This window comes from Myripristis murdjan, chromosome 24 (assembly GCF_902150065.1).
Source record: "Myripristis murdjan chromosome 24, fMyrMur1.1, whole genome shotgun sequence".
Lineage (NCBI taxonomy): Eukaryota > Metazoa > Chordata > Actinopteri > Holocentriformes > Holocentridae > Myripristis > Myripristis murdjan.
In genome coordinates this window covers 25160802-25170168 of record NC_044003.1, presented here as the reverse complement: position 1 = coordinate 25170168, position 9367 = coordinate 25160802, and positions in this window count along the sequence as shown.

Here is a 9367-nt window from a genome sequence, read left to right as displayed (position 1 = left end):
GATGTGCGGCGGCAGCCTCACTTTCACGTCTCTGGTGCATTTCATTCCAGCACACAGCAGAGTGAGACACTTCATTTGAGCTGACATTTCTTCTCCGAAATGTATCTCTCAGCACAGAGTTTTCCCCCCTCTAGAGCCAGACACAAAACACTGGAGGCTCATTCACTTCTGCAGAAGTCTGTCAGCTCCTGTAACTCGGCCCCTCATGACTTCTCTGAGATGCCATCTTTTTTGTCTCATTGATTTGTCAGGTGAAGAAAATTAGAGCGAGAATGTGAGGCTTGCTAGTCTAAACCGGGACTTTACTGGAGCAGCGCAGGTCACGTTCACTCCTGCAGGAGCAAAAAGCTGCATGCATAGCTTAGTTTCTGAGGCCCATAGATAATAGTTGAATCCATGAATATCTCCTCTGAAAGATGTATGTCTTCAGCTCTACTCAAAGTAAACAGAACATCTGTTTAGTTGGATAATAGAACTGGTAATTAAGGAGACCGCTGTTTCCTTTAGGATGCCAGATTTTATACACGCTGCATAAAATTTCAGTCATTAGACAACTGTTGAGTAGCTGCTATGAAATGGAAATTTTGTGTCAACAATTATCATTTGATTTATTGCCATAATTAAAATTCATGAAATGCTCCCCTGATTATTTTGCATTCAGTGATGAACTTTGCTTTCAGGGAAACTAGTCTGGATGTTTTATTTTTAATGTATCGGCGCTGTAATGTATGTGAAATTATTCAGGAATGCTAGTTATGATAATGAGTAAATAAAAGTTCATCAAAGGCCCGTCACATCAGCAATTCCCTCACTCGTTTACTTGCTCTGCATCATCAGTATAGAGAATCCATACGGATGATGGAACTGTGTACAATGTTCAATAGCAAGACAAAGACCAAGGAATGTATGTGTACCAGGACGTCACTGTCAGCTGAAGGGCTGTGAAAATGTACAGCTTGCATCAGAGGGAATTCCCTTGAGATGTTTCTGTGCTTGTAATGAAAAAGCATGCCTTAGAAAAAAAAAAAAAAAAAAAAAAAGAAAGACAGAAAAAGAAGCTGCCATGCTCAACAAAGCCACAGAGAGGAGAAAGACAGACAGGAAAACAAAACACATCAAACTTTGATGCCAAAATTACTACCTCTCACCACATGCCGGTCTAAGCAGATCCTAACATACATAGTCGATCTCTAACCCACCGCTCAGAGAGGCTGCACTGTAGCCTGGAGTGATGTGTGTCTTTTACTGGCTACTATGAATCATTGGAGTGTGTTGAATAGCAGGCAGGCTGGCGCCGGGCTTAAACAGTCACATGCATTCGCAACATACGAGCACGCCGCCCAAATGCAGAGTGAGAACACAACAAGCTGATTTAAACAGGCAATTTGGTGTACAATGTTCTGCCATTTGTAAAAAATAGACCAGCCTGTTGCTAAATCCATTTAAATGGCTGGGCTTATTCTGTGCTTTTTCATTTAGCGTTTTTCGGCTTTTCAGAGCATAATGGAACGAAAATTGCCTTTCACTGTTGAGGGATGAGAATTTTGGAGGGCAGGAGCAGGGTGGCAGGAAGTTGACAAAAACAAAAAGAATCATGATGATATTGATGTGTCAATATCAACACTGTGGTCTTTTCACACTGTTCATGTTTTATAGAATGTGTTTTACCACACTGCAGCTGCAGCACATGCAGCAGGGCTATAGCTCAGTAATAGGAACACACACACACATACACACACATACACATACAGACAGAAGGAGACCTAGAGCGAGAAAGACATTTTCAAATATTTATTCATAAACAATGCATAATAACTGCTCAATATTCTGCCAAACTGAGGCTAATCTTATAAGAAAAAAATGCTTATTTACTGTTTGGCTTTTGGCATTATGCAGCATCATGTATTCCTAGTTAGTGAGGTCTCAGATTCAGCAGCGCTCTTGGTACAAATTATTCCCACATAGTTTGGCATTGCTGTTGTTCCTCATGCCTTCATGCATGCTTTCTCCCCACTATAATGAAGCAGACTTTAGACCAGGTGCTGCAGCTCTATAGGCAGTGTAAAGATTTTGCACAGGGCCCCTAATGACCAATGATTAATGTCGAGTACAGGGATTTATCTTTCGTGCGCATATCCTGCTCTGTCAGACACTGAATCAGACTGTCATCTGAGTATATAATTGTGTGAAACGGTGTTGTTTAAATTTGAGTGCTCAACATCATTTTGGTGATGAAGTATGACATGCCTGAAAAGGGGCGGTCCTGGAATACTGATAGCCTCTGACTGTTATAAAACAAACAAACAAAGAAGAAATAAAAAAAAAAAAAAGAAACAACGTGGATGAATAAATCTTTCCCTCTGACAGGACTAATGGGTAAGCAGCTGAATTAATCAGTCTCTGTGAGTAAAAGAAAGATTCATGCAACGTCTCTTCTAGCTCTACCCATTGAACTGGGGCTGACATGTAAGAAATTGCAAATCATTTGATTTCTATAGTACATCCAAGCTTCTAAGCCACTGACTAATTACAAAGTATTGCCTTGGCTTACCATTTCAAGACATGATTCGCATCCGTTGCTATCTGTCCCTGTGAATGTCTGTCTGGCTATTTGTCTGAAAAGTGTAACTCAACTTAATTCAATCTTAACTTGCCTAACTTTCTTTCTTTTTTTAGATAAATTTTCTCTGGCATTTCCTTGATGCATGGTAAAGAGACGGGACAAACTGAAATAACAGATGGAATAACCTGCAGCAAAAGTCATAGACTCCTTTAGGAGTCTAAGGATCTTGCGGGGTTTTTTTTTTTTTTTTCCTCTGCATACATTTTTCAAGAACAGTTTGCTCCGTCATAAATGCCCAGTGCACCATGAGAAGTCAGCCAATTTAAACAAAACTCAGCTTCTTCGCTGGCCATTCCATATTTCTCAGCATGTTGTTGAAAACTGTTCGATGGAAAAATGAAATTACCTTACAGGGTAACCATTCAACTCTCCGCCCTTCACTCCAACTCGCTCTCCTCCTCTGTCTCAGAAGAAATACAATACGGCCCAGCGTTATGCATGGACCAGCACCAAGTCTGACACTTTAATTGAATTTACCAAGAAAAGCCCTTGACAGCCAGATTCTCTCAGCATGGTATATAGCAACTCAAGGTTGGTTTTATTTCAGCACACACCTCCAGCCGAGTCATTCACTCATAATCTCAGCAAGCTGGAGGGTATCATCGCTTTCTGGAAAGTGAGACGAAATTCATCGCTCCATACATAACCCCCCACCCCCACCGCACCCCCCAATCTATTGCAAAGAGATTAGGCTATATAAGACATGCTAAATGAGGCTTTAATTGAATGGGAGCATTAACAAGATGCATATGTCCACAAAGCTATTTGTTCCCATCCACCCCATATTTAATTCAATTCAACTGCGTGTGAAGCGCTGTGGTAACTGTGACCGCTCTGTGGACCACGAAATCAGAGTGCAATGAAGAGATGTAAATGTGCCATAATTTGAATGAGTAAGTTCACAGACTTGAGCAAAAAAAATCTGGCTAATAATTCTTAAAGAAGTATGAAATTGGTGCTCACTGGTGTGACTAACATGCAAATAATACAGGCATGGCTGAACGGTGTGTTTTACCACAGAACAAGCCGTCGCATTTTCAATCCAGGGAAAATAACAGGAATAAAGGACTAAACTGATTCTGATGTGTTGTTGTAGCAGCATTATATCCTCGTAATCCTGGACAGCAGTTACCCAAATGAACAGAGGTGTACAGTCCTCATAATTGCCATGGTAACAATGTTGTAGATGTGTCCCAACAGAGGATTTGTTCCAACAATGTTTTCAGGGTGAAGCAACAGGTCAGCGGCAGCACGGCAGGCATGTTAAAGGTGAAGCTTCCTACAATCGCTATACCGGTAATGTTACTCAAATAATGTAAAATGTCAAAGAACTGAGAAACCATCTGAGCCTGTGTGAATCTGACATAAATAATGCAATAATGTCAAAAGGAGCTCATAGGTTGAGCAAATCAAGCGTGGTCCTGATTCTGTGGCTTGCTTTGGATCACTCTTGGTTGGTCCATCGTTAGGATTCGGTGGTTTATGGACTTTTAGACTCATGTTTGTGACTTGTATTTTCTGTTTTTCCTATTGATTCTTGTACCTTTAGCACCCGCACACTGTGAGACTTCAACAATCTTGTAAGTTTATTGCAAATCACACTGTGTGACCAGGACAAATAAACTTGGGTGCGACATCAGTCTTGATGGATATAGACTGTACTGATGGTCACACCTACTGACTCTTATAGGCCATGTTGCAAGTCAGTATACAAGAAAACCTCATCAGCGTTTGTCATCCATCTGCGCTGCTGTAATGGTAAACAATGAAGCGAAGCGAGAATCCTTGCAAAAAAAAATCCTTGGACAAAAATCCAAAGAGGAGGAGGAGGATAATGTGGACCTGGTTGTTTTTTTCTATACGTCCTATACATTTCATTTTGCTCATTTTCTCTCCATCATTCTGTGTAGCAGTGTTGTGTTGATCAATGCGTCATGGTGGTTGGTTGGTTAGTAGACGTAGGTCGTAGCAGCAGTCACAGTTTGTCTGAAGTTTGTCTGAGTTTATCTTTGGTTGCAAGACCGTGACAGCATCCCTCTTTGAACTTGTGTCAGAGTGTGACATAGGACAACCTTTGTCCAGTCATGGCCAAAGATATCACCATATTTCTTCCACAGTGGTCATCTTTCATCTGGGACAGCCCACAGTCGCACAGGTTTAGTCTTCTGTGGTCATTTTGTCCATATTTTTGTTCCAAAGTCTTGTCAGCTTGTTCACCCCCACACCTGCCCTGCTTTGTTTTATTCGCCCTGCCCCTGTGTTACTTATCCTCACTGTGTCATTTCAGCCAATCAGCTGTTCCCTCCAGTCTTGTGTCCTTCCCCTGTGTCTGGTATTCCACCAACCAGCATTAGAGAAGATTATTCCACATCCAGGTGATAGTGATCTGAATCTGTAAATCACAGGTTGTTAAGTTTAGGGTAATGATCTAGTCATCCCTGGTGACAGATGCTAGCAATAGACAAAATTTCAGAAGAGATTCAGTGACACATTTTTAAGATATCTGGCTAACTTGCTAATCCTGCTTGGTGGAATACCCCTCAGTTCTTAGTCGGTTCATTGTTCTGTTTCACCAGTTTATGTTCCTGTGTTCCTCGTGTGCCTCAGCTCCTGCAGTTTTGTTATCGCCTCTTGGAATTGATTAAACATCGTTATCTTCAGTCCTGCTCACTTCTGTTCTCCTGCATTTGGGTCCGCCTACCTACACGTAACACCCGTGTGTGTGTGTTATGCTGCACAAAGGGTGTCAGATTTTGAAACATATCCTTTGCACTGCTGTTTGTCAAAGTTGCCAATACACTCCATTTGTTACAGTTTTTAAACCCTTTGTTCTCCATGAGGCATGTGGTTGGAAACTTTTTTGTCAAACATTTGTGACAAGTTGGGATAAGTAAATGATACACAACATATAGTTTTCAGGTGAAGTTTTCATTTAAATAAGACACACAAACACACACACACACTGTACAGTGGCAATGTTGAATTCTCTTTCAACCCCAAAACTGATATCATTTCCTTGTCTAACATCACTGCAACAAAAGCTTATTAAATAGATTATTATATAGACATGTTTGAGGATATTCATGTCACCTGAAATATGTGAATGCATCTCTATAGGAACATGGATATACAGTAATGTGTGTGTATGTGCCTGTTTTCAGAACTAACTCATGTCTAGTGCCTGCAGACTCACCTGCCCCCTGCCCCCACCCCCACTCAGCACTCACCTGTGAGAATTCCCTCGTCGCTCATTGTGATGCTTCTAGAGATTTCCTCAGCAGTCTGCCCACATTGAAGGTGACTTCAATGACTGTCTTCCTGCACAAGAAAAAGATTTTTGCACGGTCGGTTGGGGAGCTCTTGTTTGTTTCTGAAGATGCTATAAATATGCTGGTCTATTTCCGTCCTGCTGGAAAGCTGCCGGTGTCTGTCTGATTCTGACAGTTTGGCTGATGTCCTCTCAATACCACACAAGTGTAAATATAAACATTTAACATAAAATGCGAAATATGAAATGTCTAAAATCACCAAGGCTGTTCTAGTGTATAAAAATATTGGTAGTGCTCCCGCCTCTTACATAAAGCAGGTGAAGTCACCGCTGACAAATAGCATGTAAGTCCAAATGTGATGACTATAATTTTCCACAGGGATCTGCACGAAATATCAAGTGTGCCCTTTGACTGGCATTTGGACACACTGCTCCTGCGATTACTCAGGGTACCCGGGATTGTATTCTCTAATAGGGCAAAACTGACATGCTGTTCATTAGTTGGGCCTTGTAATCAAAGGTACAGAAGCCCTCATTAAATGCCTGTCAGTCACGAATCCAGGCTCTCCCCAAGTATGAGGCGGCCACGGGAAGATTGGCTGAGCACTAAGGGTCATGAAATTAGGAGTGGCGTTTTGACAGGCACCCACCTATTTTATGATGCCAAATTTATCAGCTGTAAATGTAAATATAGATGGTTTTGTGGTTTATTTCACTTCCATGTCAATTTTTTATCCCCAAATGAAGAAGAATTTCCTTCCCTCACAAGTAGCTGAAATCTCAGTTATCTCCCTGTGCATATAAGAAATTGAAGCACTCTTTACTTTACAGAATAGCAGGCTTTAAAAAAAAAGACCCCCCTCCTTCATTTGTAGGAGGACACTTTGTTCTAGCCAGCTGCACAACTGCTTCTCCATCTTATTTCCATTAAGATAATTAAATTAACAGTTCAGTTAACAGCTAAGGAGATTGTGCTGCTACAATTACCACGATGCTCGCTAGTTCATTTGCTGGTTAGATCGTCGGGGCATTAAAACATGGCTCTGAATGTTGTTCAGCATTCACCCCCTGATGTAGAAGTGGTCTGGAAAATGGGCCGGCGAGTGTTTTGACTGGCGGTGAAAGCAGTCATGAGTGGTTAACCATGGTCATACAAAGCAATAGTGCTGGCTGTGTGGTGGGCGGGTGCAACAGTCATGTCCAGGGACAGCAGAGCGCAGGCAGGTGGTGGAATCAAAGAGTCACAGAGAGAAGCTTAATGGGACACCCAGGGGTTGGCAGTGCTGCAAAAAGAAATGGAGTCTCCTGGCTAAAAAAGGGTCCTGATCAAAGAGGTGGATGAGCTGGGAGTGTGCTGTAATACCACAGAGCAGTCCTATGAACAAAGACTTGAGAATATTTCACAGTATCTTGGATTATGTATTCCCTACTATTAATTCACAATACCTAGAATGGGAAGAATATTAAGATACATATGCTGCAAAAAAAAAAAAAAAATCTCCAACTTAACAAGTTATTTTGTCTCATACTCTGAATACTCTGAAATGAGTGAAAAAAATCTGCCAGTGGGATGAGGTAATCCCACTTGTTTCCAGTGCAGTTTCAGAACAACACAGAACAAGTATAAATATCTTAAAACAAGGGAGAATAAGGCAGATCAGCCCACTAGGATCATGACACTTGATTTGAAGAAAATTCTGGAGACAGGTTGATTGACACTGGGAGCAAGTGGGATTATCTCATCCCACCGGCAAATTGTGAATATGCGACTGAATAACTTCCTAAGAAAGAGATTTTTGTGGTGTACATACATCAGTAGATGCAGCACTCAGCAGGAGTATGTGCTCTGTGCCTATGGACCCACATAGCTGAATGCATGCAAACACACACACACACACACACACACACACACACACACACACAAAGGAAGCCTCAGGCCAATCCAAGAGCTTCATAGGTTCACTTACAGACCAACCTTTCTCCTATCGATAAAGGAATATCTGTCATCTTGTATTACGCTCAAAATTGAACATTGACTAGCTACTTCACCCATTCATTCAACATTCAAAACCTCGCGAGCCTGACCATCCAGCTATTTGAAGATCTATTCCATTCGTGACTGCGCAAACATGCACCTCACCCAACGTGCTCAACTGGAAGACTGTCCATGAATGCAACTCAAAAAGACAAATTACTGCAAACACTCGAGCTGAGTGAGCCCCATGCTCATTTCTCTGATGAGTAACTTTGAGGAAAAAGGATGACTCTCAGTTTGTGTAGATCTACATGGCTGCATTAACCTGTCTCTGCATTCTTTCTTTTCATGTCTACTTCTGCTCTCATGCACCAGCCTTCATTCCTCTCTTGAAAAATACATCTAAGTTAGAATAACCCAGATATAACTGTAGGTGCAATGAAGACAGCTGCATAACTTCCATAAAGGGACAGTAGACTAAATTAGTATTTAGAAGCAATATGATGAACATTACTGGCTCTGTGTTTGCCCTTTGGGGATTTAGGTCTATTTTTCTGTTGGAGTCATCTTAGCCAAGACATTAGAGAAAATGTTGCAAATGATATTTAACAAATGTGGATGACAGGATAATGGGGCTCGGATGAGAAGTAATAGCACCCTGTCATAACACCCAGCAGGCATTATCTCACTATCTCAAGTCACAGTTGCCACATTCTGGGATATTGTGGTGACACATCTGGCATCCACTTCCTTAGCACAAAACAAACCTCTGTTTAAGCTGCAACATCTCAAAAAACAGTTCACAGGGTTCAGAGACAAATAGAAACTCGCAAATATTCACATGCATTTTAAAATGCTTAAATGAGGCTTGCTTCCCCCCTTATACATGCCACAAAGAAATAAAATCAATATCAAGAGGTGCTGATCTTTCCAGAGGAGACAATGGAGTGTTTTTTTTCCCAGTATAGCAGTATCATAGGAGAACAACAAAATGCAAGGATCTCTGGAGAAAAAGAAAAGATGACAATGCTATATCCTTTGAGGCAGAATGAAAAAAAAACAGACAAAATGTCATCCTTAACAACAAAAGTCAAAGAGAAAAATATTAAAATGAGTGGCTCGATGGCTTCCCGTGAAGTTTATTCTGAAGGAGCCCATTTTCTACAAACAGAGATGGTGCTTACGAGCATAAAAACAATTCTTGGTTGATGTGGGGGCAGGCAAAACAGCAGACTTTAGAGTAGTTATTGAAGGCCTGCCTTTAAATCACACTGTAGCTAGGAATGCACATTAAAGACAGGGCTGGAGTGGAGAGATATGTCTGGAAACAGTGTGGCTTGACAACTTCAATGCTTTTTCCAATAATCTGCAATGACTACTCTCTTCATATTCAAAAGAGAGCAAAATCATGAAAGACCTTCAAAGTCTATTTGGTCCAGCGTGCGTTCAGCACCAAGGATAGCTCCACCTCTAGCTTGATTGATTTCAGGCCTTTTTTTGT